Consider the following 26,368-nt stretch of genomic DNA (forward strand, 5'->3'; position numbering starts at 1 on the left):
GATATCCATTACTTGATTTCCACCTTCTAAGTTCCTTCTATTGCCACATGAGAGAGACAGTTGAAAGAATATATTTGTATCTCATTTGAAGTTAAAAGAGTTGAATAATAACATGATGTTCTGCAGAACCAATCCTGCTGGGCGCACAACATGTCAAATGAGTTAGATAAGCAGAATCCAACAGGATACGTGGAAGAAGCACACAAGACCGAACACACCATTCTTTACCGCTTACCTTACAAATATGGACAAGTATGCTGATGTCTTCGGTACGGGTCCCAGTTCTGCCATAGTCTTACCTAAGATATAGAATATGTTGACTCTTTAGAGGGAAATGATAAATAGAAAATTCATTTTAATCTTGCAAATATTTAGTACCTCAAAATCTCTGCCATATTACTCATTGCCCTGAAAATGACCACAAATACGTACAGGGCATTTGAGATTCATACATTTTGAAAAGATTTTATGTTTTAAATTAATGAACTTTGAATAAGAAATACATAGATATGGAATAATCATCAATCATAGACGCATAAAGTGAAAAACAAAGATTGTTACACTGGATTTTAAAAAAAAGAAGGAAAAAATTAAACCATTCCATTTACTAACATACTTTAAATACACAGACATGTTGAAAGTAAAAAACAAAACATATCATGTAGTTATACAAGTATCAGAGAAAGTACACTTTAAATTAACTGCCAGAGAAAAAGAGAGACATTACATATTGATTAAATGGTCAGTTTACCTATATGAATGCATATAATAACACAGTTTCAAAAAACTTATTGGATGAGTTGACAGAACTAGAAGAAAACAGTAAGAATAAAGAAGATATGAATAACCTGATTAACACACTTTAGCTAATATTATACTCCAAATTGACAGATTACACATTCTTTCAAATGTCTCTAAACCATACTAATACTGATCATATGAGCCATAAAACAATTCTTGAAAAATTTCAAAAAGATTGAAAATAATTTAGAATATTTTCTCTGACTAAAGAATTAAACTGGAATTCAATTCAAAACAAGGTAAGTAAAAATAGCCACATAGTTTGAAATTATACTATATGTCTACATAATCATAGTGGAAAAGGAAATCAGCAAATAGTGAACTGAGTAACTATGAAAATGAAACATATCAACATGTGTGGTATATAACTAATGCTGTGTTTACCAAGAAAGGTGTAATTTAAAGGCACATTTAGAAAGAAGAAAACTTCAGTGCTCTAAGGCTCCATCTCAAGAAGTGAGAAAGAAAGCAGCAAATTAAACCCAGAGAGGAAGGTCGACGTGTTACTTTTCCAGGGATATGTAACAAATTACCACAAATTGGGTGACTTAGAACAACAGAAATTTATTCTCGCACTATTCAGAAGGCCAGAAATCTCAGGTCAAAGTATTGACAGGATTGGATCCTCTTGGGGACTCAAAGAGAAAATCTGGTCCATACGATCCCCTAGGGTCCAGTGGTTGCAAGCAACCCTGGGCGTTCCTCGCCTTGCAGCTGCATAATTCCAGTCTCTACTGTGTTGTCACACTGGTGTCCTCCCCAGTGTCTGTCTTCGTACCTCTTCTCTTCTTGTAAGAACACCTGTCATATCCAGTTAAAGGCCCACTCTACTCCAGGATGGTGTCATCTTAACTTACATGTTAATTATGTCTGCAAAGACACCATATCTGAATCAAGCCACATTCACCAGTGTCAAGGACTGGGACTTGAACACATCATTATGAGGAACACGATCCAACCCAAGACGCGAGGAAATTATAAAAAGCAGACCTTAAAGAACGTAAAAAGAAAGCACAATGAAAAAAGTATCAACACCAAAAGTAGGTTTTTGAAAGGAATAATAAAAGACTACTAGGGTTCACAGATCTCCAACAAGGTTGATAAGGAAACACACACACACACACAAACACACACACACACACACACACACTCACACACAAACTCTTTAATTAAAGTTGGAAGCACCTCTTTTTTCTTCCTAAGCAGATACTAATTTCCCTTCATTCTCTCTCTATATATGACAAAAATGAAGATGAAGAATAAAAATGAGATAACTGTGATGCGGTTGAAAGAATAATGGTTTAGAAAGTACAAGATAAAGGAGTCATCTATGATTAATGAACCGTATGAACATAGGATAATCAGTGAAATTCTAGGACTTTCTTTTTTCTCATCTGGGAAGTGTGAGGTGAGAGGAACAATCATCTCATGGTATTCGTTTTAATAATAAATATAAATGAAAACAACTTATAAATTTGAATGGTAGCAACTACAGTTTTAATGTGATTACAGAATATATATGACCAATTTGTCAATTGCTTCCCCTCAACTGTTTACATATAGTATAAATTACTATGTATCATAATCCTAAAACTTCCTTCTTGGAAAACTGTTGGTGGTAAAATCACTTTTTCATTTTTAATCTTAATCCTAGAATCCCTTTCAAAATTTGTACCATCATGTTTCTATCTTGTTTTTAAGAAAATTACAGTTCTATTTGTCTTTTATCCCCCTTCACTGTAGTGTCTACAGCAAGATAGTATCAAAATAGCATTTTAATTAAAATAGTCACTCCATGTGAAACATTCTTAAAATAAAGAGAGCAAAAAAATAAAATCTGATTGTGACAAAACACAGGGCTGAGTTTACGGTTGGCACAAGATCTGAATCTGCTTCCCCAAGTGATCGTTTTATTTTCACAAAGTAAATATTTCAAGAACACATTTGGGAAAAGATGTGTTTTCCATTGAGATTTAGAAAAAAATAAACACAGACATAATTCTTTACCCTGACTGCCATATATGGTTAAGAAAAGTCCACAACCAAGCATGTAAAAACATTGTTCTAAAGTGTGGCTGCAAATAAAATAGCAGGAGAAAAAGGCAGAGGAGCCACAGCAGGAGGTGATTCCTATTGTGTGAAGCAAGTTCTGGCCCACACAGTGCCGTCGTTGCAGCGCTTCATGGCCATAAATGAACCGTGTTGTGCTTCCATTTTGGTTCAGCATGAGTAGCGGTGAACGATGGATTGCACTGATGTGACCTCGTGGAGCACACCTCCTGTGAGACACTCATCTTCTACATCTTGCTTCACAGTCTACATCCCCAGTGCCTCGTGCTGCTTCTTATAAATTCACATATTCTTTTCCAGGGCCCATGAGAAGACAGAAGACACTTAGGTTCAGTAAGACTCAATTTGAAATCTCGGTGGCCTTTCTGCTGCCAGTGATCTGCAGGGATGCTTCCAAGGTAGGTTAGAAGTTGGAGGGGAGAAAGAAACACAACATCTCCAATTGGATCATACTTATCCTGGGAAAAATCTTTGTCACGACCCCCAAAGGCCATCAGCTGTGCTGTGATAGAGGAGCTCCGAGGGTCCATATGATCGTCTTTGTTCTCAAGGATACTAATGTAATTATTGACTATAAAATTTGCCTGCCTTTTCAAATACATCCAGAATATTTTACTTGTTAATCTCCTTTAGGTTGAATAAAATAATATATTCCTTTTGATTTTGAATATATTAAAATCAGTTGAATGATGTTTTCAAACTAATAAAAGATACTGGGCAGCTTACATTCTGCTACCATATTTTTCAACTGATAAAATTCCATCTCTTATAACGCTTACCTCTCTTACATTAACCAGATTTTTGTTAGCTACATTAAAGCACGAAATGCCAGCTTTGATTTCTTCTTAGGCCTTTTATGTTTTGTTTTTCTCCAAAGGATCTCTCTCCCTTTGGTCATTTAAGGTTTGAGACCATATTTTAGGATCATTTTGTCTTTTTTTTTTTTCCTAATAGTTCCTCCCACAGTACCTAGATAAAATTGACAAACCATGAATGAGTGTTGTGTGAATAAACGAACCTTAATATTTTGCATTTTTTATTAAGGTCTAGTTTAGCAAAAAGTGAAATAAATTGTAAAATAATTTTTGTTGGAAGTCCTCTAACATCACTGTTAAACTTCTGTTTCTCAAACCTTTCCCCAGAGGTGCACTTAACAGAGAAGAAATTAATGTGTATATATATGTATATGCATTATTATATATATTGTTATATATAATACACACACATACACACATATATATATATATATATACTGACACACATACACCTCATGGTCTAGAAATATATTCTAAATCCTGCAGTGAGGAAACCATTTCTTTGAAATTTTATGATTTATTGTTAAACTGTACTCACAAATTTGTAAAAGTTCTTTAGCTGAAAGCAAAGGCCTTGCAGAAAAATATTTCATTTTATATGTAAGCTTGGTATTTGGCTAAAGATAAGTCAAATAATTGTCTCACAATGAATGCAAGAAAATTAAAAAAAAACGTTATTTTAGAAATGAGCATGCATGCTGTTTACTGTGTGCCAGTTTCTGTTAGAAGTACACCTACAACAGTCTTCTGAGGTAAGTGCCCATTTCACAGATACAACTCTGAGGCACAGGGAGGGTAAGTAACCTTCCAAGATTACCTGGAGATTTATTTATAAAAGGGCACTTTACAGCCGGATGTTTTCACAGCTTCTGGGCTTAATCACTGTGCTTTACTTTCCAATGATAAAAATAATGTCAGAAATCAAAGGGAACTGATAACAAATGAAACCTGAAACATACAGCATATTGCTACTGTCAAATCCAAATGTGACTGTAATTTGAATTGTATTGTTTTTTTAAAATTTGGTTTGTATTTAATTTGTACTTTTATAGTTTGGGAAGGACAGAAATGCATTGCTAATTTTGTGACTCAACATATTTAAATAATGGAATAAAAATGGTGTGAGCAAATATTATGCCTCTACATTTTTTTCTTTTAAATAAACCCACATATTGCTTGGTTTTGAAAAAAAAGGGTTGCTCTGTACACTTTCAACCAACTTGATGAGTCATGAGTAAGACTTACATACTATTGTCCCCTACTATTATTATTTCTCTCTGTATTCTTCATCTTGTTTCCTTTTTTGCTTTAAAACTAAGTCATAGCCAGTTGATGCTGTATTTGACTCATCAAGGGTTATGACAGTTACAGTCTCATTGCAGATTATACATTATAAGAATATAAAATAAGCTCTTCTTTTGTTTTGTTTAAGGCTTTCTGCCTTGATGTCTACTGTGCATGGAAGTATTACTCTTACCACCACTTCCTCCCCCTACCTTGTGTGTTTTTGTCTAACATGACCTTTGACCGTCCTTTTTATGTTCTGACATTTTGTTAGGTGCAAATTTTGTTTTTGGAAAAAGCATACGGTTGACTTTTAATTTTCAGTCCAAAAAGAGGTTGTAGATTAACAGAGGGTGCCCACACTTAGCCTTTTTGTCATAACAGACACATTTCCTCATCCCTGTGTCCCCTTGCTCTATAAGCCTGTTGTTCATCGTTTTGCTTTCTTTGTTTCTATAGCCTGATCTATGTATTACGTTCTCTTTGATGTTAAATTCTAAGTTGACTCAGAGAGAATCCAAATTCAGTTTTATAAACAAGAATAGGACCGATAAAGATGGAAAGCAAATTCTCTCCCATTTCCCTGTGTAAATCATCTGTCTGTCAAAATGAGTTTGTAGGTGTGGATGGGAGGGAATTCCATGCGCTTCTGAGGCTTTGAAGTATCTGAAGAAATTGAACCTTCCTTGCATATTGTCGGGCTTTTTTCCCCTGGGCAGACTGGAGCAAAAGTGACATTTGATCTGAGAGAACTCCCAGATAGATGCAGGATAGAAATCTTCCTGCCCATTTGTTGTAAACTGTCCTCCAAGCCAGCTGACACAGGGCTCGTGGAAGAAGGCAGCACTGGTGGGCAAACTGCTTCCGGTACATTTGGAAAGAGAGGACATGTTCTCTTTTGTTTGCACCAGGAAAGAACTGATGACAAAGTGCAGCCACCTCACACACGTCCTCGGGGGAATTCCAGCTCTCTAGCATATTTCCTGTTAGCCTACTGGCATTAAAGTACCAAAACTTCATCACAACCTGTGACTCCATCACTATTACAGAAATCCCAGCAACTTAGCCTATAAGGTTTCTTAAAACAGTACCCTTGGAAAAATTACCATATCAAACAAAAACCCATCAGGAAAGAATCTCACAATCCATTTAAAGGGATTTAAGGGAATTAAACTAAACTGAATAATGAGGACAAGAATGTCCTATTTAGGTAGAACTAATAAGAGAAAAAAGAGGAAACATTACATCTACATGAATTTGTTTAAGGTTTTGAGAAACATGCTTATAATATTTAGAATTGACATAGCTGCAAGGGAAAGAAATGCAAATCAAATTGGTGTTAAAAAGTCAGAATGTATGGAGCAGTATGGCTAAATCCAGGTGCTCAAATTACATCACCAGGAGCCAATGTCTTTTTATTGCTAACTTCAAGTGTTCACTTAATTTCCAGGTAGCATGACTCCACACTGATCTTACCAAATTCCAGGCACCTAACCTATCAATTTCAAATCCAAAAGAAAGAGATCTCCTATTCACTAACAGGCTTAGAAAACATAAAGATTAAGGATTGAGTTTCAGTGAATTAATCTGGGTTCTCAGTACTTCCAAGAGACAGAAGTTCTAGGAGAGGGTGAATAGATACTGATGGGGATGAATCCGTCAGAAAACTTGTGCTCTCACTAGAAGAGCACAACATTTTTCTCGACTTTATTATTAAAACCTATGGTTTGAATCCTTGTATGTTATTTTATTAACATTATTAATCATTGCGTAATAGGGAAGAACAAACCTGACTCCATATTGGATCTATTTCTTTTACGTTAAACTTTGTATTCTATTGCTTTTGCTATAAGTTAATCACTAAAGGGATGTTGCCTACAAGCTAAAATTGTACATAATGGCCCATCTCTGGGAACCCTGCCTCCCATGTAATGAGTGTCAAGCTAAAATACCTTTGTTTAGCTCACAGAAAACCTCCTGACCAGGCTCACCAGTGAATGGCTGCAGGAAGGAAGAAATGAACACATCCCCTCGGGGCTCCGGCTGGAACCAGGACTTTACCCCCACCCCTTTCAGTATAAAAGAAGTCTGAATTCCAACTCAGAGAAGATGGTTCTTTGGAATACTAGCCCACCATCTTCCTGATCTGCTGGCTTTCTGAATGAAGTTGCCACTCCCTGCCCCAACAACTCTCTGTTTATTGGCAAGTAGTTGGAGCTTGGAGTAGATAACAAATATATTATACGTCTTCTTATAAAGAATTATCACGGGCTATGTTTTATTATGTAGTTCAGTGCTTAACTGATTTAAATGCCCACCCATATACCTTTTATTTTACTTTCTTGCCCTTTTGTTGTTAATATGTGTAGTCCTCACTTAGCAACCTAGAATAGGGATTCAACACTTTTAAAGGGATTTTGAATATGATACATTTCCTGAAGCCTTTTATTATTGAGCAAATATTTCTGTTATAGTTTCATGGAATGTAAATTGAGTTCAACATAATATTTATGCACCAAACATGTATTTCTTAAATTATCCTACTTCCCAATGCTATGGAGAAAAAACTAAGGGAGCATGTGACTCTGCCTTTTACCTTGCCTTAGATGACTGGCCTGAGGGAAATATTACCTATCAGCTAGCCAGTGACAATTACATTTCTCTCTTGAGACAAAGACTTCCGGGCAACTGTTAGGGTTAGCTGCCATGAAAGGTCACAAAAGGGCAGAGTCTAGTGTCAGAATCACGACAAGGCCAAGTGACATTCACGCCAAAGTTGTTGAAAAACAAAAACTGTGACTATGAAATGGAAACTGACAGGTGCAGACAAAGAAGGAAAAAAGGCTGATATGAGTCCAGAAGAATTTAAGACACCACTGTCTATTTCTAGATATATTTTAAGTTTGGAAATGCACAGCTTCATTAGTTTTCTATGAGATTTTTGTGTTGAATCTTGTAGTTCAAAAAAGAACTTGACTATAACAATAAGTCATTTTGCATTAAACACCCTGGGCTTTTTCCACTGTGTTCTGGCATCCAGGATCATTGAGTCAAGGCTGCAATAACCCTGATTATATTATAAACGTTATTATAATGTTAACCTACATGAATTCTCATGCAAACGTTTTTGTCTGTTAATTATATATGTTTTCCAAAGTAAACCATGGCTCAATCTCTAATCTGTTAGGCTGAAATACAGAGCAGTTTTAAAATTTGTTTCTCTGTTTTTTTGGTTTTTTTTTTTGTAGTCACCTTTAGCTACAAGCATTATTACCTCTAAGCCACGTGTTCTGACTTCTCCTTTCTGTGCACGTATAATTGCTAATCTAGAAATACCTTTACTTTACACCATAACTATCATTTTAAGTTACTTTTATCTGCATTCTAGGAAAGCGCTTCATGATTACGCATTATGGTTTTAATTATTCCAGTGTCAACTTTGCTCTTTAAAACTGTCAACGCAGTTTAAAATTTTCTTATCATGATGTTAGCTTTATTACTACCATATCAGAACTAAAATGTATTCTACAATTAAAATACTGTGATCTGGAGAGGAACTTGGAGAGCATAGTTAATCAAAAAGTTGGAGAGAAGAGAGAGATACCTATAACGCTACTGCTATAATGCTAATGATAAATGGGTCATGTCTATTTGTGCATAAATCAAGAAGCATCTACAGCATCTTAAATTTTAACATGTCCTTGTTCAGTCTCTATCATACTTCCTAAACACACCATCCATGTGCTTGACTCTCTGAATTAAGACCTTACCACATAAGGCAAAGGATGTTTTCAGTTAGAATCACTTGATCTCAAGAATGAAGCCTGAAGTTTCAGTGGTGGTGTTCTCAGCGCACCACACCATATTCCAGATGACCAAGATATTATATAAACAAGTAATCAGATTTATTTACTTAATCTGTCATTAACACACATTCAGAAAACAAACATGTATCAATCCTGAAATATAGTTGACCCTTGGATAACACAGATTTGAACTGTATAGGTCCACTTAGACATGATTTTCTTTTTCTATAAACACATAGATGTTTTTTAAATATATTTTCTTGTCCCTATGATTGCCTTAATAACATTTTTTCTCTATTTTACTTTATTTTAAGAATATAGTATATAATACATACAACATACAAAATATGTTAATTGATGGCCTATGTTATCAGTAAGGCTTCCAGCCAACTGTAAGTTATTAGTAATTAAGTTTGGGGGGGAGTCAAAATTTCTGTATGGATTTTCAACTGTGTGTGGGGTGAGCATCCCTAATCTCTCATGTTGTTCAAGGGTCAACTGTATATGATATTCAAATTGACTCTAGGGCATACAGGTGTGTGTATATATATATGTGTGTGTGTGTGTGTGTGTGTGTGTGTGTGTGTGTGTGTATGAAATAATAACCACCAATACTTGGTCATAACTCTCAGTGAGTTCATAGTTTACTGGTGGAGAATGACAAAACCAGTTATAATGTTATCTTATAAATGGTAAATTGGCAATAGAAACACAGAGTAATAGGAATTAGAGTGAGAAAGACACATCAAGGATGTGACATTATCTCCTGAGATAGGGAGTGCTTTACCTTGTGTCCTCTCTGTGGTCCTGACCTCTTCCATTACTAGTCCCTTTAATTATTCAGTGAGTAGCAAATATACTTTCACTAAGTGTAAATGTTTACATTATTTCCAAGGTGTGATGAAACTGAGTTTTTGAAACTCTTGACTAGAAAATGTCTAGGGAATGATGGTGCTCCTCTTCTGAGGCTCAGAAAAGAATCTGGAATTTATAAAATCCACATCACACTATTTAATTCAGAAAGAAGAGATTGCACTCCTGCTGTGAACTAAACTGACAGGTTTTCCATTTGTCAGCTCTGACAAGGACTGATCAACATGTCAGATTTGCCTTCCTTCTCGGCTAATTTTAATCCAGAGGGAGAGACACTCGAGCACAAGTGAGTGAACAATGTAAATTGTGCTTATCTTAATTTGCTGGTACCCATTTGAACAATCATCTCTTTTTCGTCTCAAGTTAATCAACGTGAGTAAGAATCAAATGTGTGTAAACACCTTAAAGAGCAGAAAGAAATATAAAACCAATGATGGGAAGACACTCTACTAGCTCCATTAGAGAACTGAGCAAAATCAAAGGAGAAATAATATCATTATAATACAAGGAGAAATTGTACAATCTGTAAACTGGCACAGATATATTTTTATATATATTTTATGTATATATATAATTTATAATGGAAAATTAATATACATTTTTTTCCTTTTCTCTGGTTAAAATTTATGTGTGGTCTATTGTATTTGGTGATTTTTTTTCTTAAGTTTTCTATGATATCAATGTAGCTTTTACAGCAAAAGCTATAAATAGAAGTGGGTACAGTGATACAAATTTAGGTACAAATTCTTACTCTTTTACTTATAAATTTGATAACCTAGGAGAAATTCAGTCATCTAACATTTAAAATAAGGATTTTTAGAGTTACTTCACAGTTAAGAATTCTCTGAAATATTTCCTGTTAAGTACCTAACAATATACCTGGTAAGTAAGAGGTCATCAATATTGTTTTTTTTTTCCAAACAAAAACACACACATAAACTACCCCTTCAAACCCACACACATACACACAGCCCAGATTTTCCTTTTTATTCCAAAAAAAGTTCCCTTCCTAACTGACTTTGGTGCTTTGTGAAGCCACGTCCATGTAAAGAACTAACTCAACTGGGAGAATGACAGTCTGATGCTTGCTCTTCTGCTTTGGGACCTCATTAAAATTTTCATTTCCAAATCATATGCAAAGCAAATATTTAAATGATGTGGAACCTTTGAGGTAAAAATGATACTTTCAATGCAAACAAGATAATCAGATCTCATCAGGGAACCCTTGGGTTCTTAGTGCAAAACAAAGGACTGTTTTCTGTCTATTCAAGTGGTGAAGATTTGAAGACACACCCTTACACAGCAGTTAGATGAAAAGGAGCAATAGAGTCAAAGACAGTTAAGTAGAGAGGTAAACAGGTGGTTAGGTAAACAGATGTTGAAATTAAATTTCTCATGAACACAATTCCAACTCTGTCTCCATGGTTTCACAGGAGAGTACCAAAAAAAAAAAAAAAAAAAAAGCTATTGAACAGACTGGTTTCAGAGTAGGGCTTGAATATTCTGCAATAAAACTTTAATTAAAAGTTTCTCATAGAATACAGATGGTCCCAACTTAAGATTTGGTTCAACTTAAGATTTTTCGACTTTATGATGGTGTGAAAGCCATATGCATTCAGTAGAAACCTGACTTCAAATCCTGAATTTTGATCTTCTCCTGGGCTAGTGATATGCAGAAAAACATTCTTTCCTGATGCCGGGCAGGGGCAGCGAGCCAGAGTTCCTGGTCAGTCATGTGATCACAACAGTAAACCACCGATACATTTACAAGCACTCTGTACCCACACAACCATTCTGTTTTTCACTTTCAGCTCAGTATTCAATAAATGACATGAGATATTTGCGCTTTATTATAAAACAGCGCTTGTGTTCGATGATTTTGCCCAGCTGTAGGCTAATGTAAGTGTTCTGAGAAGTAATGTAACGTAAGTGTTTGAGGGGGGCTAGGCTAAGCCATGATGTTTGGTAGGTTAGGTGTATTAAACGCATTTTCAGCTTAAGATATTTTCAACTTATGATGGGTTTGTCATGAGCCAACCCCACTGTGTCAAGGAAGATCTCTATACTACAAAAGAAAAGCAATATCTGCGTCAAATCTCTTTTTGTTTAACACTTCGTTGCTGCGACATTTTATGTATGCAAATATGTAGATATCGATATATACATGTATTTCTGCTTTAATCTAATAATTTTTTTAAACCAAGGTTAAAATCTTGAGATATATATGAAGATAAAGTATCATCATTTAAAAAAGCAAGTTTGAGATTAACAGCTATACATTACTATATCTAAGAGAGATAAAGAACAAGGACCTACTGTATAGCAGAGGGAATTATATTTAATTTCCTGCAATGAGCTGTAATGGAAAAGAATCTGAAAAAATTTTATATATGTGTATAGCTGAATTGCTTTGCTGTACAACTGAAACTAACATTGTAAATCAACTACACAATAAAAAATAAGAATTAAAAAAAAATAACAAGCAAGTCCATTTTCCTTACAAAGATGCTGACATGTAAGCCTAGGAGTTAGGATTAATTATATGACAACTTCCTCAAATCCTGTAATTTCCTCGTGTTCCCACGAAATTTTGAAAATTATGCTTGTTTTCTTGGAACGTGAGTCTTCCTCCAGACAGTGAAAATTGTGAATAAATCAAATCCAGATAAACAAGTAAGAATTCATTAGTAATTTAGGATTTTAAGACTACAATTACTTTGAATTAAAGCAAGAAGGGACATCGCTGATGAGACCCCATGGACTGCCAGACCCGGCACCGGACCAAGGGGTGACACCTTGAGGAAGGAGGGAGACTTTGTTGGTGCAAACACACTTTCTGGCTCCCTGGTGTCTGTCAGATACTCTTCTTCCTTCTTCCACAAATTCACTGTCCTCATATAAGCTGGGTGCCCTCTCACCTTCCCAACTGATAAGCAATAACCAGCAGGAGAGCAGTGGGCCATCAGGCCACTGTGGGTCGGCACCAGACGCCCCCCACTGAGATATGCAAAGCTCCAGGCGGACGGCCACTCACAGGCCCATGTCTTTATCCAAGCTGAGTCAAAGCAGCACCGGAAGTGGGTGGGGAGGCCCTAGCGAAATTCCCACAAGAATGTGTGTCTTTTCTCTGGCAGAGCTTTGAGCTCTTTACCGTGGTTTCTTTCCTGCGCTGAACGCATAAAATTCCCTTGATCTTTCTAAACCATTTAAAAAATATGACTTATTTAAATCTTCAAGCTTGTCATGTCAGGAAGCATTTTAATGATGTGTATGAAGGAAGTATGAAGAGAAGTGTAGCGTGCGTGTGTGTGTGTGTGTGCGCGCGCTTGTGGTGCATGTACATGTGAGTGCAGCAAGAATGGAGAAGGCACTGGTCAATGAAAAGCACCCTCTACTCAGAGTGAAAATGCCCGTCTTCTGCTCGTACATAGGAATATTTTACCTTTGATCAACGGTGTGCATCTTCTAAGTGCAGGCCCTCCAACGTTAACATAAAGGAATTGGAACAGAACAAATCTAATACGAATTTCAATTTTCAAATTCTATGATCCAAACACCCAGATTTACAGCAAACGCTATTTTAAACCATTTAATGAACAATTTCCAACAACTGATACCCTAGTATTTTCTGGTAACAAATCAATGGATTAATAAATGTCTAAAGTGAGCCAGGTAACAGGATTTGGGTAACTGTGCATGTCGGAAACACACTTTATTGTAAACTGTTCTAATTCTGTCCTGCCCTACAGTCCTTTGGAAACAATTCTGATGCATTATTTGGGCATCAAAGAAAATACAGACAAGCATTTTTTAATCTGAGTGCCTTTACAAGCCTCCTTCCCTTCCTAGATCTGCACTGATTCGAGAAGGAGACCAAGACATGTGCCGATGAAATTCCATCGACTGGTAGAATTTGAGTGGTGGACTCTGGGGAGCAGCTTTGGGCTCAGAGAGACCTTGGGTTGAATTTTGCTCCGTCACTCACTGGTCTGGGCTTTTGCTCGTTTGCTCAGAGGGTCACTATGAGGATTCTATGGAATTATCTACACATATTATTTCTTTCCCTGCATGATCTGTATAGACAGCACAACGGAGCCAAAATTTACTGAATTAAATCACAAAGAAACCCAACAAATGAAAAACAATCTTCTGGAATTTCTGATGGAGAAGAGGTACAGGAGGGAAAAAGAACCATCAGGACCATTTCCACTCTAGATTCAATCAATATGGATGATTCAGTTTTCTTTATGGGAAAAAAAAAAGACTACAAAGAATGTATTTCTGTCTGAAGCAAATACATGAGTCTTTTGCACACTGATGGTCTCCGTGGAAGGTTTTTTTTTTTTTTTCCACAAATGTTCTTCATTTTATCACTGTAGAAACCACAAGAGGAATTTTAAAGAAGGAAACAACGATTGGGTAGACATGCAGGGATTCTCAGAACTTGCAGTAACACACCAAGTGCTATTTCAATGCATCAGAGCATTAGCCACATGAGAAGGAGATTTTTGAATGCAAAACGGCTTAACTGAAGTAGGAATAAATACAAGCTAACAGGGCTTTAAAGACAATATGGGATAAAATATCCTGTCCTGTTTATAGATTTTATGGATGTACAGTGATTTTATTATTTTATTAAATTAAGTAAAAATTATAAAAACTGAAATAAAAACTGCTTTCTTGTCCGGGGCTCACCTCTCTTTTATTATCTGAAAGATGCACAAAATAATGCTTAACATCTGGGTTCTCCCCTTATTTAGACTGTAGGATCTGATGTGCAGAGTGTGGGGAAAGAGGAAAGCTCCTGAAAGCAAACTTTAACCCCAGCGCTGTGCGATTTCGTACTCACGGCCGTCTAGTTGAGGATTCTCCAGGCTTACAAGAGGTCTGCTCTGAAGACTTGTGCGTTAGTTTGATCAGGGGTAACAAAGGCATTGTTTAGAGCCAGAAAGAGCTGGATTTGACCCCTGAAGCCTCCATCAACTGCTCTGTCAGGTCAGGCATCAGAATGCATATATTTCTTGAACTTCAAGCTGCAGATCAAACAACCCCTCTGGGAGGTTGTTGCAAGCAGTATACAGAATGCATCTCAAACATCTAATCATGGGAGCATAATAGTCCTCCTATATAATGCCTTCGTTTTAATATCTGAGGCCTCATGCAAAAAGATAAAAACTCTACTTAGTACCTGATTATTTGGTATACTTTGGCCTCACTTCAGAAAAGTACGTGTAACAACAACAATAAAACAGCTGACAGCCATTCCCATTCTCCTAGGTAAGTGACTTTGACTCTCCATTGTAGTCTATCTGCTCAGATTTGCAGAAACTGTATTAAGTTGAAAAATATGTTGCATTTTACAGTAACTCTTCTGTTCATGTTTCCTCCAGTACCAATGATAATGCTGAAAAAATGATAGGCATTCAATAAATACTTTAAAATTCATGTATACCAAATTTTTATAAGCTTTCTTCATGTGGACTCTAAAAGCAAAGCCAGTCCGGTTTAATTCCTGGCTCTAATATTACCTTGGGCAAGCTACTTAACTTCACTAAGATTCCATTTCCTTACCTGTAAACAATGACAGTAAATCTCATCTCCCAGGACTTGTATATAAATAAGGTAAATAATATCAAACATTCCTACAGTTTTCAATAAGTTTAACAATTATTATTGTACCTTTCAACATTGTTTCATCTATCAAATACATGTTATAGTGACTAACAGACACAGGTCAATTTTGTTTTTCTGGAAAGAAAAAAGAAAAAAGAATACCTTTAACATGAAAACTTGATAACATACTTTCTAATTTTCCAGTGAAAAGTGGTCTGAGAATGTATTCAACTATTCAGTGTGTTGGGCCAGGTTAGTTTTTTTCAATGACTACAAATCAATACTTTTACAGAGAAGCAGCAGCATGCCCTGATCCTCTCTAGTGAATCATAATTAAAAAAAATTGGGAAATGTCAAAGTTGTGCATTTAACTCCAAGATGACACACACATACTCTACTAGCATCCCTCCAAGAAACAATGATAACTGTGTAAGGAATTTCTTTAAGGAGTCTAGAAATGTCTTCAAAATCTTTCTAGCACACTCCCAAGAGCCCATACAAAAGATATAACTTATTTGCTCTGAATGTGTAGCCTTATTTCTCCAAGCAGAGAAACTAGGGGATGGGATTATTTCCTGAAATCTTGTTTGCTAAGAATTAAGCAGAAAAGATCTTTAACTCTCAGCCAGAATATATGGGGTCTTTTCTGAAATGAACTAATGTTTGTTAAAATAATTCCCAATCTTTAATCTAGTCTCAGGTTTCCTTTTCTCTGATCAGTTCTGGTTTATTTTTATAAGCATCCGCTCACTGGCTTAAAAATTAAACTACTTGTCTCGAGTTTTCGATTTTAAAATGTTTGCTGACTTTTTGCATTTTTGCTCTTTACTCTGAGACGATCAATCACAGTGACAAGCAGGGATTCTGTCATCACCCTGGAGTGTTTTGTGCAATCAATTACACAAGAACACGAGTAGCACTGTGCACGACAATACGTGTAAGTGTTTTCTTTTTAAAGTCCATGTGAATCATCTGATTGTGCATATAACGGGGCTGTGTATTTTAAGGAAATAATTCACTTCCTGTAGCTTGCATTTTCCCATTCGTTTTGAAAGCTGGTAATGATAATAACAAACTTGCTTTCTTTAAGTTGAAGTTAGAAGGATGACACTTACATGTACAACTGCTTTTGAAGAATGAGACATTTTTACTAGTTTATTTCTGAATTGATAAAGGGGAGACAAAGAATATTTTAGTCCTATGCCAGCATACATTCATTTAGTCAGCTGCTCATCTTTTCAGATTTATCAGGCCCATGTTATACCACCATCTTTAAATTTACATCATGTAACTGCATCAAGCATATCCTCTCTCTTTTATTTTTATTTTTTGTAAATTGACTTGCAGGCACATATTCACAAAGTTGGAACTAACATCACTAATTTATCCTAGTTTTTTATGTCTTTTTTCTCACTGTTAAATGACCTAAAGTTTGAACTTGCATCCAAACTGTCAAAGGTGCCCAAATCTATCTTAGCTCCCCAAGCAAACCTAGTTCTCCCCAAAGTTGTGCCATCTTAATATAAATAGTTTAACATAGTTTAGTCCTCATATTTTAGACCATGAAGTATTAAATCTTTCAAATCCAGGCTTCTCTGAATGGATTTTTATTTTATCCTGTGTCATATATGTCTGTATTTTAAAGCTCTACCCCTTGCCCCTTCCCCCTGTATTTTTATGTAAATATATCCTGAGCCTAATGTGTTTGTAACTATTAAATGCCATGTGTTGGTCTTCTGTGCTGTAACAAAGTACATCGGTGCCTTCCGAATCTCTCTGGCAGCTATCTCCATGTTCGCTGTCCTCCAATCAGCATCTACAAATGTAACCACTTAAATCTGATCCCACTGTCTGAATCAGTTACTCAGATAAAAGGCAGCCAAGATCTAAGCCCTGCTCCATGTGGGACCCTCTTAATACTTCCCCCCAGAGTGGACATGGTTCCTCTTACTAGGAGTGTCTGTTTTTTGTTTCTTTCACTCATTCTTTATCTACTCTAATGTCTCCTCCTGGATTCTTGCAAGCTCTGTCTTAAGCAGGAACCAATTATGCAGAATTTAACCACAGGCTTTCTGAAATTCAAACAGTCATAACATATGTACTGTCATTCTCAACACTGCTGGTACCACTTCAGATTGGAACGGATGTGAAAGAGGCAGATATGTTTTCTAAAACTACATTTATCATTTCTGTTTTATTCCCTGGGTTAAAAAAAAAATCACTATTTAGTCAACTTATTTTTTAAAAAAGGCTTCAACTATTAAATATGTATTTGTGCTGCGTATTCCTCAATCAAATGAGTCAGATTTCTAAAAACTTTATTCGACTGCTTTTCTTTCAATTACCTTGAAGTCAAAGGACGATTCTGTTTTGTCCATTTTCTTTCAGAGCTCAATTGTGATATCAGCATGCAAGTAAAGTACAAATTTTAAAAAAGCTCGGATATAGGTTTATATGTTTATAGAAATATCCAGGTTTTATTTGTGGCTACTCAGAGAAATAAGCTGGAGACTTGAGTGAACACATGCTCTTCCAAGCTGTGTTTTATTAAGCTCATTCTATGGCACCTCATTATTCTATTATCCATGAAAGAAAAGGTAGAGTTCGTTTCATTCTTCGACATGTTACTAAGCCTTGATTTGGAATCATTATGATGACTAAATGTTCTCAAGTCTGATTCAAGGACAAGAGTGGCAAGTAAACTTGTTTTGATTTTGTGTATTTAATAGACTTCCCACCTAGTGGCTTGATTGTTGGTGAACACTCAACATGTGCTTTATGAACTTAATAGACAATGTCATATGTATTTTTATCCTCATGAAGTCTTTTCAGGTAGGTGTTAATAGGTCTATTTTTTTTCAGGTGTGAAAATTAAGATTTAGAAAAGTCTTAGTAATCTGCATAAGTCCCCTAGCCAAGCTGTCAGATTAGAGCTTGCATTCGAACATCGGGATCACCTGAATCCAAACTATATTCTTAACTACTGAATATACACCGTCCAGAAAATGTACACACACAGACACACACACATGTGCGTGCCGCAGAAAAAAAATTCTCATTGATGAATTCCAGACTAAGAACTCTTGTTCTCATGAAAGTTGAAGGAGCTCTTGAGATTTCTTCTAGGTTGGCTACCACATTTTACTGGAAGAAGGAAGGAAATTAGAAACCAAGACAGAAACGCTGTCTTTGGAATCATCATTGTTTTTCACTGGACAGCAGGTTGTAAACTATTTCTCAAGACAGATACTAAGTATTTGGGGGTTGTTAGACCATGATGTGATCGCGACTCAATTAAGCAATTGTAGGCAAAAGTCAGCCATTGACAAGGGTACATGAATGAACCTGGCCAAATCTGACCTTGGTGGCTCCCATGGCTGACCCCTAGGCGAGAATATACAACATACTGTATTTTGTAGGAGCCTGGGTTTTGTAACCAGGTTGCAGGAGAAGGCATGGGAGAAAAGCCATGATTTCAAACTTAACTTACTGTGGCAAGTCCCTCAATCATTATTTATTGGTGTGCTTTATCAGAAATAAAAGCTTCTCAAGGGAGCTCTGTTACCATCAGCAGAAACCAAGCCATGGCAACTAGGTCTCCACAGTGAAGATGAAAATTGGCATCAGCTTTTTTGGCTATTTGAGGAATAAAGTGGAGCTTTGCTGAATGCACAGTTTCTCATGTACTAACAGTGTAACATTTGGTGTGAGCATTTGGTAGTGACAAGTTCTGGAAGAAATTAGTCACACAGTTGCAAAGCTCACTATTAGATTTTTGGAAGAAGGATGACATGAATGCGATGTTCAGGGAAAGAATTCCACATGGAGATGTAGAAAGCTGAATGGAAATATTAGAAATTAGACTAAGACATAGTGTTTGACAACAGGCTTTTTAAATGGCCAAAATACAGAGGAAAAAAATGATGTAAGGCCCAGGATGTAAAACAGAAAGTTAAGAACAGTAACAATTAACAAGAAGGAGTTGAACATAAAAAAAAAAATTTGCCATATAAATAAGATATCCATTTTGAGTAATTTATTTCAAACAAAGCACTTAAAAAAATGCTTATATTTGGACTTTTCCATCTCAAAATGCAGATCAAGAATGAAGTACTTGGATGTGGGAGAGGAGGACCAGTGGGATTATGATCATGATTTTAAACTTAACCTACTATAGTAAGTTCTTTAATCACTATTTATTGATGTGTTTTATCAAAAATAAAGGCTTCTCAAAGGAGCTCTGTTACCATCAGCAGAAACCAAGCCATGGCAACTAGGTCTCCACACTGGTGATGAAAATTACATGAAATTTACAGATGAAAAAATGTTCATGTGTCAAAACTATTACCTAACAGCCATCTTTTGTTGCTTCATAAAACCCTCTTATATCTCTCCATTTCTGTGACCCCTTCCTGTCTTTCACCCAATCAGACCTTCATGCAGATGAAGTGATTGTCAACTGGTTGTGCACACCTGATAGATTTCTCATTCGACTTAGTCACCCTGCAAATTATGACTATTGCCCGCACGGCTTCTATAATAATATGAACCCAGAAAGCAAGGAAGGGGCAATATTCCTGATGTTCGCCTGGTTTGACGTCTATACACATAAAACCATTCAGAATTATTATTTTTTTTTTGGTGGGGGATTAGCTTTATGAGAATATACAGATGTTTCCATTTCACCTCGAGAAAAAAAAAATCTGCTCTATAATATCGAAGATAGCACTTAATTGAACCCATCAGATGATGATAGAGAAACAGTGCTACACTTGAGATGACTTAACTGCAGCTTTGTCCTCGGCCCTTTTCCACTCCCCCCACCCCAGCACCCTGTGGATTCCTTCCATGCCCTTTCCCCTCTTTGAAGTCAGTGGGAGCTCTGAGCTTAGGAAAGTCACCCAGAGTACGGAGGTGCACGAGGACAAGGCTGTTTGACTTTCTGCCCTCGCAAGGATCATGGGGCGGGTGAATTAGTAAGCAGAAAGAAAAAAAAAATCCTAACCTTAGTCCAAATGCAAAGCAAGCGTTTTTCTTTCTTTCTTTCTTCTTTTTGTTTTTTTGAAGTTCAATATTGTTTCCTTTACTTTTTAAAAAAAAATGTGTTGTGTTTTTACCTTTGCCCTTCCTGTTTCCAACAGGGGTTGGAAGTACTTGAAACTCTTCAGAAAGCATGCTCTGTTGATATTTCTAACAAGGACTGGAGCAGAAAGTATGACTTATGAACCTCTACCCCTTTGATGAGCTATCACTGAAGCTGGGAGTGCAAAGCATGCATGTATCAGACTTGGATCAGCTCTCAAGGGACTGCCAAGATCAAGGAGTTGTTGATGGGGATTTCAAAAGATGCATAACCAAGCAGGCTCCTTCAGTGTGTATTAACGCTAATAATCAGTGGAGGGCATTCCCCAGGCTTCCCTTAAAGCAGAGATATTTAATGTTCTTCTTTAACTGTATATGAGTTTCAACAAGTAGCATTTATTACAACATTCTAAATCCTTAAAAAGAAAGATATTTTATTAACCCTTAGCATAATGACCCGTCACTACATTTTAATAAGCTGTTGGTATTTATTAAATATACAATTACTATCTTATTAAAATAAAAGTTAATGCCAATTGGAGACACTTCACTTAATATATTACTACTTTGGCTAGTTAATATCAACCTCTCCCATACTTTCCAACAGATGAATACAAATTACTGTATATTAAAATTTTCTGGGTAGTTTACTTTTGTTGCACTGTTGAATTTACTTTCTCTTTTAATCTTCTTTGACTTTCCTGGGTCCACATCCATTCAGCTGGTAACTTTTCAATCATGTAAGACCAAGATATTTCCCTTGGGTCTCTGGTCAAAGAACATGCCTGAGCTGATAGATGGATCTTGACAGCAACTGAAAGAATTTATTTCAATCAAGGAGATATTAACTGAACACAGTTTACATGTAACAAATGATGCTAAACATGTTAAGGGATAGAGAAAGAGGTGCTCAGGTGATCAGCTGTGCTGGTTTGCTCAGAACTGAAGGAAGCCTGGAAATTGGACTGACAGTCTAAAACGAGGGAAGTTCTGGGCAAACCAGGACAGGTGTTTTGACCTGACTGAAGTCCTGTTCTCAGGAAGCTTTCTCAAACAGAAAAGGACAATGAATAAAGGACACTTGATGCAATATTAACTTTTATTAGCTGGCCCAGCAATACAAACAGGTATATATTAGTTCTGGGTAACTGGCCAGAAAAAATGCCGCTACAGTAGTTTTTGTTGATATTGATAATAATAATTACAATTTTCACCATCAACCTTGTAGAACATATGATAAGTATAGTCCTCTTCTGAGAATTCTGAGATTCTGAATAGTTAAAAAAGCTGCACTGAGTTTTCCTTTACTTGGTGCTAGAAATTTCTTGGTGCTGGGAAAGATTAACACTGAGATATTTGGAGTTATATCTTCACTACCTCGTACTCTGTGTGTTTCAGAGCATTTGCTTATGTAATCCTGTTGGTACTACCGAACATGATGCATGAATTAATGCATTCAACAAAGCCTCCATAAGGTACTTCCATCTTACAGATAGAAATACTGAGGCTCAAGGTTAAGTAATTGTTCCACATATAAAAGTATAATTGTAGCCAGGATTTGAACTTGAGCAGTCGAGTTTCAAAGCTCAGGTTCTTAACCATAATTATTACCTGCATTCCAGCATCAGCACTTGACTTTGGCATTACAGTAATTATTATTCCATTTAATTGGAACTTAGTAATCAAGAGGGTTGTCCCATGCCTATAGCTAGCACAGAAAGTGATGAGTTACAGGCTTGAACTAGCTTTTCTAACTTTCAGCCTGATTTTCTTCCCATTATATCACAATAACTCTAAAAACATAGTTTAATTTTTCTTATACTTAGCTTCATGTCAGCCCATATAATAGCATTTTATTTATTCATTCGCCAAATTATAGACATAAAAGTAGTGTTGAGGCACCAAAGGCATGCTGGGAAACAATGGTCACTTTCTTTGGCATTCATGATCTAGCAGGGAGAGGAAGTTTTAGTTTTGATTTATTTTATTTTGGAATCATTTATTATTTTTTAAAAGCTGTGGTTGTCTTTAGTAGATGTAAACTTCATTTGAACAAGAAAAAAAAATAAACAAAGGGCTTCCACTCTGGTTGAAGCAGGTGAGCAAGACTTTGAGCTCTATCAACTTGGCACTCGACCCTCTGTACCATCCAGAAAGGGGTTTGATCTAGGGTTCTGAACAGCATGACTTAGGAACCACTACTAGAAATTCTAATGTCATGGCATCTGTGGTCACATCTGAGTGAAATAATGGAGAAAGATCTCACAGATCTGGTGGGGTTTGATATTGGCCTTAAAACACAAGTAACATTTCACTGATTCTATACAGGGATGCCATTTTATCACATGGGGATGGTAAGCAAGAAAAACCAGCCATTTAACAAAATCCAGGCATTTGCCTTGAGAAGTAATGACCGAAAAAAAAAATAGTGTTAGATTATAAAAGGCTTCAATGTGACATTATGCTTTATGGATTTCTTGTAAGATAAGAAGGTAGCTAAAAACAGGTACATCGAAGAGAGGAAGCTGGTTAGTCCTCAAAACAGGCTCAACACATGTGAAATTTTGCTCTGACAGGGGTGTCAATGGCCATCACACTTAAGTTTTTTCAATAACTTCAGAATAAATAGTATTGACAGTACCCTTGAACTATTTGAAAAATCAAGAATTCAGTCAGATTTCATTTCATTATTTTAAAGAACTGTAGCATCCTATCAAACTACTTAGTGTACCTAGATGAGAAGACACTTCAACGTACACAAAGAGAAAATAATGAAAAATATTGCTAAGTGATTTGTTGTGTTGGTGGTATTTGCAGATTACTACAAGCTGTCAGAAGTAGGTAATGATGTAGCATGGATATTTGAATTCTGATTTAATTTACAAAGTCTCCATGACACACGCTATAAAGTTTCAAGGTGTGCCATTCAAATCCCAATTTATGTTTCTGATCATTACCCAATCACAGACCCCAGAAGAGGAAAAATCAGATTTTAGGATGAGTTGCTATATCTAACTGAGTTATATTTATTAACCCCAAACGATTAAATTAAGCAGAGAAATATTTAAAAGAATTTAACTTGAAACAAAAATATTTCAATTTCATCATACACTGTACGTATCTGACAGATTGAGAATTTAGCCAGTCAGGCTATTTGCAATGCCTTTTTACAATGTGTTGTGTAATCAATCTAGTTTTGCAACTTTATACTGAGGTCTAGTAAAGTTTACAACACATTAATGAAATATTTCAGAGATTACCATATACATTATACTATTTCATATATAAGATTCATTTGAGTATTTGGGACAGTTTATTGTGACTTGGATAATTCATGTATTTAAAAAGAAAAGAAAATATAATCATTGTATAAATACAGTTTAAAATGTTTGAGAAGTGTACTTAATAATTTTGTAAATGGAAAAAAAAAACTGTATTAAGACTCCTTGAGAGTGATCGCTATTGAGAAAGACAAATATCACATGATTACAAGTATATGTAAAATCTAAATAAATGGGACAAAGGAACTTACTGACAAAACAGAAACAGATTCACAGACATAGAAAACAAACTTATGGTTACCAAAGGGGAAAAGGGGTAGGAGAGATAAATTAGGAGTTTGGGATTAGCAGATACAAACTACTGTATATAAAACAGATAACAGCAGGGTCCTACAGTATAGCACAAGGAACTATATTCAATATTTTATAATAACTTATAATGAAAAAATATGAAAAACAATATGCATACATATATATGTGTGATTGAATCACTATGCTGTACACCAGAAACTAATAAAACATTGTAAATCAGTAAAAAAGAGTGATTGGAATCATTTTCTATACTTACTAATAGAGATTAAGAACAAAACAGAAAAAAAGACTAAGTTTTAGGACATGTCATTTCAATAAACCTGATGTTGAATGTTTAAATCAAAATATTTGCAAACAGAAAAATCACCTTGAGGATATCAGAACTCACGCTGACGTTAGGTAGGTGAACCAAATTCACCATAAATGAAAATACTTTCTGTGATACTTAGTATTTACTAAACAGTTTAGAGCTGGAGAAGCAGTCATACAAAAAATTAAAATGAATAGAAAACTATTATGTGATTAGACACTGTGAAAACTAAGGGGAGTTTGCGACTTTAACAGGGATCGTGTCGATTTCTCAAGTGTCTTGGCCGTTGGACAACTTGGAATTGGAATTATGAGGGAAGTCAGGCTGAAGACTGTTTCATGGAAGAAGTTCCCACGGCTTAATAGACCGCTTCATCCCCTGCATAACGAGGGCCATTATCCGTCTTTCATAATTCTCAGGCCACCTCTAAAAAAAAGTGATTGCGATATTTCACACTGTAATTAACAAGTGGATGATGATTCTGGCCTTCATTTCCTTTGATTGAAAAGTTACAGCGTTCACGACTGAAAGTAAGCGTGGGCCACGGAGTTAACACCACATTAGCGTTCAGTCCCAGCTGAGGACTGGGGTGGGAGTGAGAGGCTGGTGTCCGCTGCTGCTGCGATCATCCATTCCTCCTGAAGTCTGCCGGAACAGCGGTAGTTCCATGATACTACGAATGCCTGAATGCTCTCCTGCCATTTTAAACATGGTTGATAATGAGATGTATCAGTCTGGTTTTATTAAATAGTTTCACAATCTGAATTTGAAAGCCGTTTTGTTTCTTACATAGTTTGGATCCTTCTGGAGGCAAACAAATGGCCGCACACTTACAGCCATCACAGAGGCACAAGGATTCCTTTGTGAGAACCACATCCAGCCACCGGTTGGGGGTTTTCTTCAAAATGAAACATTTGCAGCCAGATGACACTGCAGAAGGTTGGGTTGAGCAAACTGTATCAAGAGGGAAGTGTTCGCTGACAGTTTGACAAAAGTGCATGTTGCTTTTGCTTTACCAGCGGAGAGGTTAGGCGTTACACCACCGCTCCCAAAGAGAGCTGCCCGTATTGCATAGCTATCCATTCACAGCTTTCACGGTGATGAATGAGGTCTTAGCAGATGCCTTGCAGAGAGGGTTAAAGAAGAATAGATTCCTCATATGTCTGCCCTTTTCCCCTCAGATCGGGCCAGGCAGATGATTAGAAAAAGAATGGTCTAGGCAGTTTAATGAAACCCATCTGCTTTGGCTGTTAATAGAAAAGTCCTTCGGAAGTTCTTAGAAAGCAAAAACAATTTAATTTTTAAAAATCATAGATGTAGATATATATGTGTATATGTAATATACACACACACACACACACACACGTGTACACATAGCAAAAGATTTATTTACTTATTCCAAGGATGAAACTTTCCTTTTCTGAGGCCCAGACGGATAGATACATTGCTGTGTCTACATCCAGCATGGGCCCCTGACTACACAGTTTTGACGTCAATAGGTGGTTGTGTTGACTGAACACAGAGGAAACGGAACTGACATAAATCCAAACCATGTTAACCTGTTAGGTTTACAAAACAGCACAGCAAATTTTATAGCCAAAGATAACTTATTGAAAATACCTGAGCATCCTGATGGCGTGAGGTACTGAAATCATAGTGAACGCTTCCCTTCTCACAACGCCTTCAGAACTGGTTTTCGCACAGCATCTCACCAGCATGGACGAAAGCTAAAAAAGAAGTGGTAAAGTCATTAGTTCAACCTCTGCACTTCAAAAATCATAGACGATACTTGAAAGAGATTTTATTGTATGCACACTGGCTTAGAGACTTTGATGCCATATGACACGTTTTTGTTTAAATTGGGCTTATACCAAAATTTAGTTAAAATCATTTTCATTCATGTTCAATATTTAGCCTATTGCAAAATATAGATAAATATGTCTATATCATGCATATGCATCTCCTAAAGAAAGAATAAAATATACAGAGAAGTACTAGTGAAATTTTAAAAAAGCAAAAAGCATTAGTTTTGTTGAATTTTTCACATTGAAACTTGAGTTTGTGATACTTTATGACATTTCTCTTTTTGTCTCTCTGTATGTATGTGTATATATATATACA

The 26,368-nt window shown here is 36.1% G+C and overlaps 1 long non-coding RNA gene across 1 annotated transcript in view; it reads right to left on the reverse strand.

The window, feature by feature from the left end:
- Positions 1–235: 235 nt before the first annotated feature.
- The window catches only part of LOC135321414 (uncharacterized), a 69,894-nt gene continuing 43,761 nt past the window's right edge, over positions 236–26,368 (reverse strand). The window contains exons 2-3 of the long non-coding RNA XR_010381160.1: positions 25,868–25,974; positions 236–299 (exon numbers count right to left, since the gene is read on the reverse strand). This is a non-coding gene — a long non-coding RNA (uncharacterized LOC135321414). The remainder of the gene's footprint in view (positions 300–25,867; positions 25,975–26,368) is intronic.

The sequence above is a fragment of the Camelus dromedarius genome, chromosome 5 (genome assembly GCF_036321535.1).
Source record: "Camelus dromedarius isolate mCamDro1 chromosome 5, mCamDro1.pat, whole genome shotgun sequence".
Classification (NCBI taxonomy): domain Eukaryota; kingdom Metazoa; phylum Chordata; class Mammalia; order Artiodactyla; family Camelidae; genus Camelus; species Camelus dromedarius.